The sequence below is a fragment of the Peromyscus californicus genome, unplaced genomic scaffold (assembly GCF_007827085.1).
Source record: "Peromyscus californicus insignis strain IS unplaced genomic scaffold, ASM782708v3 Scaffold_10__1_contigs__length_136768540, whole genome shotgun sequence".
NCBI classification, from domain to species: domain Eukaryota; kingdom Metazoa; phylum Chordata; class Mammalia; order Rodentia; family Cricetidae; genus Peromyscus; species Peromyscus californicus.
In genome coordinates this window covers 13729422-13741051 of record NW_026294391.1, presented here as the reverse complement: position 1 = coordinate 13741051, position 11630 = coordinate 13729422, and positions in this window count along the sequence as shown.

Genomic DNA, 11630 nt, shown 5'->3' with positions numbered 1-11630 from the left:
GTTGACAGTCACCATATATTTACCATCTTTTTTTGCTATCCTCCCATTTCTTTCTTATAAGTTCTCTGAGATACATGCTAATATTCTTCCTATTAAGTAGTCAGAAACTAACACGTATGGAGTATTTATGTGGTAACATGTTCTGTGCTTGAATATGCACTGACATATAAAGAAAAGAATTTTGCTCATAGTTTGAGGACTAGACTGTTGAAGATTAATATGCTGGCAGATGCAGTGCTTGGTAAAAGCCTACTTCTTGGTTTAGTGACAGCCACCTTCTTGCTGTGTCCTTACAAGGTACTGAACAGAGGAATAGAAACCTCTCTCCTACCTTATATTATAAAGGCACTAACCCTATTTGTGAGGACTGTATATTCCATGCTATAATAACCTACCAGAGCCAGCTCTCTGAAATTTCTCTCACTAGGGATTAGGCTTAACATCCGAATTTAGGATGCATGAACATTCGGTCTATATAACATATTGTGTTGAGCATGTTATGAATTAACTTATTTAATTTTCACAGCAACCACAATGTAAGTACCACTATTATTCCCATTATTCAAATGAAGGAAGTAAAGCTTTACTTAGACAAATTAAATTAACATATTTTAGGTCACAGAGAAGTTAGTGACGAATGAGAGATAGAAGTATGAGATTATTTGTTCCTGTGGCATAACATAATCAGGAAAAGAAGGCCTGAAGACTGACAATCAGATGAGTATGCATATTTGGTGGGACAAGCATGTTTCCTATCGTGTATCTTTTTATCTAAAGATAAAATTATCTCAATTGCTTAGGTGGCTTATTTGTAAGATGATGACCAAGGAAGAGTTAAGGGCACTGAAATTTGAAATACCTTCTCCAACTACTTCTCAATCCTTATCACTCACCCAAACACATATTTTAAAACTCACAATTCTGTAAATTATAATTTGACCCACTGTCTTAACACAGGATTTTTTTTATGATTTTGGAGTTCTTTTGTGTTGCATTATTCAAGACAACTTTACAAAATTTAAAACATTGTAACTATCTTTCAATTTGCTTTATTCATTTCCTACTATAAAGTAAACCCTAATTTGTCATGTATATTTCATTTTCTTATTGGTCCTTATGTCAAGTTGCTTAACATTTTAATATTTTCAGATTTTCATTATTAAAATAATGCATTTGTGCTTATAGATTTTTGTTTTCCTTCTACTAAAATTTGTCCTTGGAATAGAATTCCCAGAGAGGAATTGTAGTGTCAAAGGGCATGAACAAAATGGATGGAAATTATTAAAATACATTTCCAAGGAATTAACACTTTTTGAGTTGAGTTCTATTGGTGGAAGTTCATCATAGGTAAGACTTTTAGTTGCCATTTTTCTTTGTTTTAGTTTAGTCTTGACATTTATTCTCTTCTTGCTTATCTCTATCACTTATCTTCTATTAGGTATATTCTCAAAATAGCCAGGAGTCATATAAAGAAAAAAATACCAGTGAGGAATGGATTATAAAATGTCTTTCAGATATATTTACATCATGAGTCTCCCAGCAGGCTGTGATTCAGTCCTTTTCAGGTCCACTTTTCTATAATGGGATGCCAGGTGGAAATGTGGCCAATTAAGTCAGAGCTGCAGTGGGAATGTTAGGGAGTGATTCAGGGACCATCACTCAGCACTGAAGGACCCATTGAGTGGCACATGTTTCCAGGAAACTGAAGGCAAATTTTCAGTTTGTGTATGGGCTAAGAAAGATCCTCAGCTGCAAAGTATCCATCTTTGTAAATAACCTACTATCTATCTCCCTGTCTTAGGCTGCTTTTCTATTGCTGTAAAGAGGCACTATGACAAAGACAACTTATAAAAGAAAGCATGTAATTGGGGGATTGCTTACAGTTTCAGAGAGTGAGTCCATGACCATCATGGTGGGGAGTGTGGCAGCAGGCAGCAGGCAGGTAGGCATGGTGCTGGAGCAGTAGCTGAGGGCCTACATCTGATCCACAAGGCCAAGGTAGATAGAGACAGAGACTGAGCCTGGTATGGGCTTTTGAGACCTCAAAGCCCATTCCTAGTGACACAACTCCTCCAACAAGTTCATAGTCTTTCCCCACTCACTTGGGGACCAGCCATTTACATGTGTGAAACTATGCAGGCCACTCTCATTCAAACTACCACATTCCCACACAAAAATTGAATTTGTATTCAAAATAATTAGAACCAAGAACTAAGACTGGCAACAAAGAAGGAATGGCTAGCTTGATGTTCCTAGGGAAACGGAGAGACTGAATAATCTTATTCAGAAAACACATTCCTTGTATCCAGTATTGGGCTAAATGTTTCCCCAAGCTTATCTTTTTTATATGTGCATTAACCCTATTCTTTACTGGGCTATAGGTATAGCAATATATCATTAGAGCCATTGTATTGCTATGTTCATTTAGCAGAATAATAGTAACAGGGTTTCCCTGATGGCCCACATCCCATCTAGTCTTAGGTTTTTGGCCACTTTAGCAGGTAAGGGTTCCAGCTCATGGAATGGCCCTTAAACTCAATCATAAAGTAGTTTGTCACTGCACTAACATTTGCGCCACTAAGTATATCATAGAGGCTATTTACTAATATAGGTTGCATGTTTCATAGCTGGGTGACACTAATGATTACATTTCTTCTTCAGTAGCATGTATAGCATCCTCCAGCACCATGAATGCTAGTCAGTGGGAGTGAGAGTGTCTCCCATCTTTGAGAAGCAATTTATCCATTCTACCTCTGACTCAACTCCCATGATCCTTTTTTCAAATATAAGCACTTCAGGGGAGATGTTCCTCTATGTAGGGACTCTATTAAAGTTGAGTATCCAGAACAATTTACATCAAAATCAAAATCCAACCCAGTAAATGAGTGATTCAGAAAATGAGCAACAGTTTTCTTATTTTTGTTTATTATTAACTCATATATTACATTCTGATTGCTGTTTTCCCTCCCTCCTCTCCTCCTAGTCCTTCCTTCCACCTCCTCTCTCCCCGAGATCCACTCCTCTTCCTTTTTCTTCATAAAAGGGCATGACTCCCAGGGATATCAATCAAACATGGCATAACACATTACAATAAGACTAGGCACAAACCCTCAAATCAAGGTTGAATGAGGCAGCCCAGTAGGAGAAAGAGGGTCCCAAAAGCAGGCGAAAGAGTAAAAAACAGACCCTGTCCCTGCTGTTAGGAGTCGCTCAAGAACATCAAGCTACATAACCATAACATATATACAGAGGACTTATGTCAAACCCATATAGGCACCATGATTGTCTTTGAGCCACTATGAGCCATAGTTAGTGGATTCTGTAGGTTTTCTTGTGGTATCCTTGATGCCTCTGGATCCTACAATCCTTCTTCCCTCTTTTCCACAGGATTCCCCAAGAAAATGAGCAACAATTTTCATTCAGCTAATCAGAATTCATGATTGAAATACCCGTCCCTCTCCTCCACTGCCCCCCCCACAATTGAAATCAGTCAAGAACCCCCATCCCCCACTGTTTTTTTTATTGAAAATAGATTGTTTTTCTCACATAATATATTGTTATTAGTTTTCTCTCCCTCTACTTCACTTAGTTCGTCCCCACCTCCCCCCTCATTCAGAACCACCCCCTTTCTATCTCTCATTAGAAAGAAAAAACAGGCTTCGAAGGGATAATAAGAAAATGAAATGTAGTAAGATAAAAGAAAATCTAACACACTAGAGCAGAATGTTATTAGGAGTCTTTTTTTTGCAGTTTTATTTAGATAGTAGTATTTGGTTTTAGCCAAGGTACCTGGGCTACCTAGTCTCAGGTTCTTGGTTATGCAAGCAGTGTTGGGTATGGATTCCATCTCCTAGAGTGGACCTTAAGTCAAACCAGAAATTGGTTGGTAACTCCCACAAGCTTTGTGCCACCATTGCACTAGCATTGGACCAAACTGACAGACAGAAGAAAAAGAACTCAAGAAAAGACACAAGAAACAGACCCACTTGTTTGCACACATAAAACACAATTAACTAGAAGCCATAATACATATTCACAGGAACCATAGGGTAAAAAGAGAGAAGAAATTACATATAAAAATTAAAAATATAGGGCTGGAGAGATGGCTCAGAGGTTAAGAGCACCGACTGCTCTTCCAGAGGTCCTGAGTTCAATTCCCAGCACCCACATGATGACTCACAACCATCTGTAATGAGATCTGGCTCCCTCTTCTGTAAATAAATAAATAAATCAAAAAAAAAATTAAAAATATATAATGAGATGAATTTTTTTAAAAAGGAAGAACACAGACAGTATTAAGAGACAAGGAAAATCCAATGATGCTGTTGAGTTTTCTGTTGACCATCTACTGCTGGGCATGCAGCCGACCCTTAAGAGTAGTTTGTTTCCCCACTGAGATTGGCTGGGAGAAAAATTTTCTTTTGCAAGTAGTTATCAATTGGAAATAGGTTCTGGATAAGGTATGGGAACATGTGTCCACTTCTTTCAGCTCTAGGACCCCAACTGATGCAGACCTATGCAGGCTCTGTGCATGCTGCCTCAGTCTCTGTGAGTTCATTTGAGCTTTGCTCATGTTGATTTAGAGGGTCTTGTTGGCCTGGTGTCCTCCATCCCCTCTGGCTCTTACAGTCTTTCTGTCTCCTCTTCAGTGGGGTTCCTTGAACCCTGAGAGGAGAGATTTGATGTAGACATCCATTTTATGACCGAGTGTTCCAAGGTCTTTGCATAATGTCTGGCTTGGGTCTCTGTATTTGTTCCTATCTGCTACAGAAGAAAACTTTGTTGATGATGGCCAAGCAAGGCACTGATCTACGAGTAGAGCAGAATGTCATTAGGAGTCTTTTTTTTTTTTTTTTGCAATTTTTATTTAGACAGAGTATTTGGTTTTAGCCAAGGTACCTGGGCTACCTAGTCTCAGGTTCTTGGTTACACAAGCAGTGTTGGGTATGGGTTCCATCTCCTAGAGTGGGCCTTAAGTCAAGTCAAACATTGGTTGGTAACTGCAACAAGCTTTGGGCCACCACTGCACTAGCATATCTTCCAGGAAAGACACCAGTGTAGATAAAGGGTTTATGGCTGGGTTGGTATTTACACTTCCCCTTTGGTAGCCTGCAAAGAACCTTCCTATAACCAGAGATACTAGTATGTAGGGATGAAGGCTCTTGGTAGGCAGTTTGATTTTCCCAGGTTCAATGAGTTGTGTGTGTAGGTGGTGTCTTCAGCAATGAGACATTGCTGTCAGTTTGTAGAGAACAACCTATTGTTTTGGCAACAGCTGGGGTTGTTTGAAGGATTCCTGTGGGGTCCCTTGGGCCAACAACTCAATTAGATGTAACCCAATCCCAGGACTAGAAGCTTCATTCAGTGACAAGAGATGGCCAGATGGGGCTCGGTCTCCTCCATTATTAGGCAATTTCATTTAGATCAACTTCCATACTACCCTTCATATGCCCTAAATTTTAGCTGTCTCTCCATGTATTCCTTCATCCTGCTCTTCCCTCACCTTCTTCACTTGGTCTTCCCATTCCAGTCTTTCCCCCTAATCCATCCACAACTATCTATTCTATTTCCCTTTTTAAGGGAGATCTATCTGTCCCCACCTAGTCCCTTACTCTTTATGTATAGAGTTGTTCTATGGATGGTGGCTTGGTTATCATTGACTTAAAAGGTACAATCCATATAAGTGAATACATATATTTGTCTTTCTGAGTCTGTGTTATCTCACTCAGGATGATTTTTTTCCTAGTTCCATCCATTTACCTGTGAATCGCATGATTTAATTTTTTAAATGGTTGAGTAATACTCCATTGTGTAAATGTACCACATTTTCCTTATCCATTCTTCTGTTGAAGGGACATCTAGGTTGTTCTAAATTTCTGGCTATGATGAATAGAGCAGCAATGAACATGGTTGAGCAAGTGTCTCTAGGTTAGGATGAAGCAATCTTTGGGTATATGCCCATGAGTGGTATAGCTGGATATTGAGGTAGATTGATTCTCATCTTCTCGAGGAACCACCACACTAATTTCCATAGTGGTTGTACAAGTTTGCAGTCTCACCAGCAATGGATGAGTGTTCTACTTACTCCACATCCTTAACATCATGAGCTGTCACTTGTTATATTGGTCTTGGCAATCTGACAGGTGTCAGGTGAAATCTCAAAAGAGTTTTGGTTTACATTTCCCCAATGGCTAAAAGTGTTTGTCAGCCATTTGAGTTTCCTCCTTTGAGAATTCTATGTTTAGATCTATAACCTATTTTTTTTCAAGACAGGGTTTTTCTGTGTAGTCCTAGCTGTTCTGGAACTCATTTTGTAGACCAGGCTGGCCTTGAACTCACAGAGATCCACCTTCCTCTGCCTTCCCAGTGCTAGGATTAAAGGCATGCACCACCACCACCACCTGGCTTCCCTATTTTTAATTGGTATATTTGTTTTCTTGATAACTAGTTTTTTGTTTTTTTATATATTTTGGGTATTAGCACTCTATGGGATGTGTAGTTACTAAAAATATTTTCCCAGGTGTCCTTTGTCATGCAGAATCTTCTCTGGTTCATGAGGTCCCATTTATTAATTGTTAATCTTAATGCCTTTTCCAACAGTGCTCTATTCAGAAAGTCTTTTCATGTGCCAATGAGTTCAAAGTTATTTCCCTTCTAGAACATTTTGAAGGCCTGGATTTGTAGATAGATATTGCTTAAATTTGGTTTTATCATGTAATGTCTTATTTTCTCCATCTGTTATGATTAAAGTTTTGCTGTGTTTACTAGTATGGGTAGGCATCTGTGGTCTCTTAGAGTCTACAACACATCTGTCCAGGTTCTTCTGGCTTTTGAAATATCCATTGAGAAGACAGTTGTTATTCTAATAGGTCTGCCTTTATATATTCTTTGTTCTTTTTCCCTTGCAGCTTTTAATATTCTTTCTTTGTTCTGTATGTTTAGTGTTTTGATTAATATGTGCTGAGGGGACTTTATTTTCTGGTTCAGTTTATTTGGCATTCTGAAAGCTTCTTAGACCTTGATAGGCATCTCCTTGTTTAGGTGAGGTAAATTTTCTTCTATGATTTTATTAAAAATATTTTCTGTGCTTTTGACCTGTATTTCTTCTCCTATTCCTATTATTCTTAGATTTGGTGTTTTCATAATGTCTCAGATTTTCTTGATGTCCTGTGCCAGAGGATTTTTATATTTAACTTTTCTTTGACTGAAGTATTCATTTCTTTTATCATGTATTCAATGCCTGAGATTCTCTCTTCCTCATTGGTATTCTGATAGTGAGGCTTGCCTCTGAGGTTTCTGTTGGAGTTCTTAAATTTTTCATTTCTAGATTTTTCTGTTTGGATTTTCTTTATTGATTCTATTTCTACTTTCCAGCCTTGAACTGTTTTATCCATTTTCTTCCACTGTTCGTGTTTTCATAGATTTCTTTTATGGATTTAATCATTTCCTCTTTAAGGACCTCAATCAGATTCATAAATAGTATTTTAAGGTTTTTGTTTTATGCTTCAGCTATGTTGCAATACTCCAGGCCTGTTGCAATACTCCAGGCCTGCTGTGTTAGGGTTGCTGGGCTCTACTGGAGACATATTGTCCTGGCTGCTCGTGATTGTGTTTAATGCTGGTGTCTAGGCATCTGGAATTGGAAAGACTGTAATTATAGGTCTTATCTTTGTTGGGTGGGTGTTTTGTTCCTTAGTTTCTGGTGTCCTCTCTGGTTCTTAGGAGAGTGTGGTGGCTGTGTTGCCTGGTAGGAAATTCTTCTGGGATCATAATAAGTATGGCCACTGGGGGTTCCTGGTAAAATTTGTTCTTAGGTATTAGGATCTGTCATTTAGGAATGGGGATTGGCTAGAAGGGGGTCCTCATAAAGTAGGAAAGCAGGGTGTTCCCTCCAGGATCTGCCCCTGGGAATAGGGGCAGTGAGTGAGGAAAAGCTCCCACAGGTAGTGGCTACAGAGCTGGAGATGGAAGCAGAGAGGAGGTGCAAACTGCAGCGGGTGGTCTGCTACAGAGATGGAGGTGAGATTGGGCGACTGGATTCCGAGGAATGGAAAGAGAGGTGAAGATCTGCAGTTACCCTGCCTGCTTCCTTGGCAGGAGTGCTTTGTGGTTTCCCAGGTAATGCCTCCTTGATTTGGGGGCTGGGATAAAGAAATAAGTGGGGAGGAAGTTGAGAAGGAAATATCTGTGTGGTCCACTGGATATGGGGGCAGGGGGAAGGGAGGCTACAACAGGTGGTCTGCTGCAGATTGCCAGGTGTGTGTGAGAGATTGGGGGATTGATTTAGAGTAATGAAGGGGCAGGTGAAGATCTGCAGTTAGCTCACCTGGCTTTCTGGCCAGATTGCTCCAGATGCTTATCTTGAATCTGTACAACAGTTGGGTACAATTAAACCAATTTTACAGATGAAGAGCCTGAAGGCCGATGCCTGGAGACAAATGGAGTGATAGTAATTAATGTGATAATTAGCATGGGTTCTAGAGCCTGGGTTGAAAATCTGGTTTCCCCAGTTAAAAGTTATGTGACCTTTGGCAAGGATTTTCACTTCTCTGCCCTTCAATCTGTCCCACTGGTGAAAGAAAATGACAGGAAAAACTTACCTTGTAGGGGTGCCTCAAGAATTTTTTTTTGTGCCTCAAGAATTAAAGGAAGCAATATATTCAATGTTCTTTGAGCAGTGACTGGCACACATTAAGTATGTAAGAGGAAAGCTTGGATCCCAGTACCAGTGTGCTGGCCTCTAAATATCACCTCTCTCCATGACCTCAAATGGCCTCTTCAAACTAGCATATGCTGTTACCACACCCTGTGTAGCCACACAAAGTGCTTGCTTGTTCTGTTTCTCATATTGAGCCATGAGTACTGGCAATGGCAAGATTTAAGAAAATTAGCCCCTAACCAGCTCTTGGCTGTGGGAAGAGCATTTCTTGTATTTCTGTACTCACAAGTTTTGATCACTGGTTCACTGGTAGTGCTAGCAATGAAACCCAGACCTTTACAATGCTATGAATGTGCTCCATCACAGAGCTATACCACTGGCTGTAGGGCATGATCATTTTCCAGCAAGCAAGCCAATATCCTAAGTTCTGTGTCAAATTATGACCTTCCAGAGCTGTGGTTGAGCTTTCTCACCTCTCTCCTTTTTTTTTTTCATTTTTGCAAAGGCCAGAAACTTTTAAGTTCCTTGCTTTAGGCCAAGAATAATGGGGAAAGTGACATTTAGGCAGGAAGATGCTAGTATTTAATAATCACAATAATTAACATTTATGAATCACTTAGTATTCCAGGCATTATTCTCAGTGTTTCATATCCATCTTTGTTCTTAATCCTTATAACCTCCTCTAAGTTAGGTACTACTCCCTTGGTTAGAAGAGGAATGTAAGTATGGTAGTTAAGTAACTAGCTAATAGGTATCAATCTAGTGACTGCAAGATGCTAGGATTTCATTTCAGGGCCCTAAGGCCTACACATACAATAATGCTACACTATCTCCATTAATATGAATGGTGTAATTAATAGCCAGAGGCTAATGTTGGTATCCAGCAAAGCCATGACACACAGAAAGCACTTATTACATAATTGTGGAATGTTGAATGAACTGCTCACTATGTCTATTTACCATACAACCCAGTAACAATTATACATTTAACCAAATAAATTGATGTCTTTTTAATTAATTTGTCTAAATATCAAATTAAACTATTTTCCTGGTCTTGGCCTTCAGTGTGGCTCCATATAATTTAATCATCTGCTAAAAATGCACAACAGAGTTGTTCATTCATCATTTATTAATTGAGAGCATTTTCTAGAGGGCAAATCACTATACCATCTCTAGCAATACAGAGATACACAGAAACAAGAACTAATAGTGTAGTGGAGGAGAACACACACACACACACACACACACACACACACACCAGATGCTGCAGTCTGAAGCAGAATTATTGGCAGAGATTGGAATATGAGAGATGATAAAAGTGTAAATATGTACATAGGACTTTGGCTTCCCAGCATGTTTTTTTTTATGGTGAAATAGTCTCATTCCATCTAGATGGGTACATTACCTAATCATGGTCAGTTGAAGGGTTCTGTTTCTCTGACCATTGTATTTGATTACAGCAATAACTCATTTATGGAAATTTCACTTGAACTATTTGATAGGTCTATGTTTCCACTGGGGGTGCTAAGTGGTAAGATACAAATCTAAAGTTCTTGGTTCTCAGTATCTTGGTAATCAAGTTGAGAGAGAACCCGCCTGAGAACTGAATCAACAGAGGAAATCAGAGCCAAGAGATAAAAAACTGATTGCTAATGACATCATTTGGGCACCTAGATCTAGCTACGCTGAATTTAGGGATGTATCTTACTATTAGTATCAACAACCCCCTTCTTTTGACCTAAACTTGCTTTTGTTGTATTTCTGTCTACTGCAAGCAAATTAACCACACCCCTCTAGACACCCCTCTCTCTCTGTCTCTCTCTCTGTCTCTGTCTCTGTCTGTCTGTCTCTCTCTCTCTGTCTGTCTCTGTCTCTCTCTCTCTCTCTCTCTCTCTGTGTGTGTGTGTGTGTGTGTGTGTGTGTGTGTGTGTGTGTGTGTGTGTGTGAAGAAATCCTGGAAATGAGACCTGAGGTAAGTACTAAAATTTGAGCTGGACATACAATGCCTTTAATCCCAGCAGTTGAGAGGCAGAGGCAGGAGAATCTCTGAATTTGAGGCCAGCCTGGTCTACACAGCAAGTTCCAGGACAGCCAGGGCTGTTACACAGAGAAACCTTGTCTTGAAAAAAACAAAACCAGGGCTGGGGAGATGACTCAGCAGTTAAGAACACTGACTGCTCTTCCAGAGGACCTGGGTTCAACTCTCAGCAACCACATGGCAGCTCACAACTGTCTGTAACTCCAGGTCCAGGGAATCTGATACCTTCACACAGTCAAAACACCAATGCACATTAAGAGAGAGAGAGAAAACGAACCACCACTACCAACAACAAAATTTGGTAAAAAGTTACTTAAGCAAAGGAAAGCATACTTGAGGTGGGGGAGACAGAGGCAGCAGGTGGGTAGGATCAGGTGGGGAGGACCTGGGAGGAGTTGGGGGAGGGGAAATGAAATCAAAATATAGTATATGATAAATTTTTTTAAGAACATACAACTAGGACATGTCCAATATAGGGGATAGTGTAGTCACTTTTTTTGTAGTCAGATGATAAGTGGCCAGTGAGCAGAGGTAAAGACAAAGCCATGTTAGAGTATCTGGAATGCTATGTTACTAATGGAACAGTGGACTGGGGGCGTGGCTTAGTGCTGGAATACAAACACAACATGTGAAGAGTCTCAGCTTCAATATGCAGCACCATACATGCACAAATAAGTTAAACTCCAAAGCATTAAATTGCAGAACTAGTGTTTGAAGATTACAGCAACTATTTCTTGCATCCCTTATCTACAACCAGCCAAATGTTTACATCTTCTTTTCGTTATTAGTTCCATAGTATCATAGATTGGTAAATAGAATCAATTGAGACAGCTCTATAAGCAGAAATTTGGTCTGTTTCAATATTTCAAGATCCATTTTGGGTTCTGGGTCACTAGAGGGGCTTCTTTGAGATGTCCTCTTTACTGCCTACTC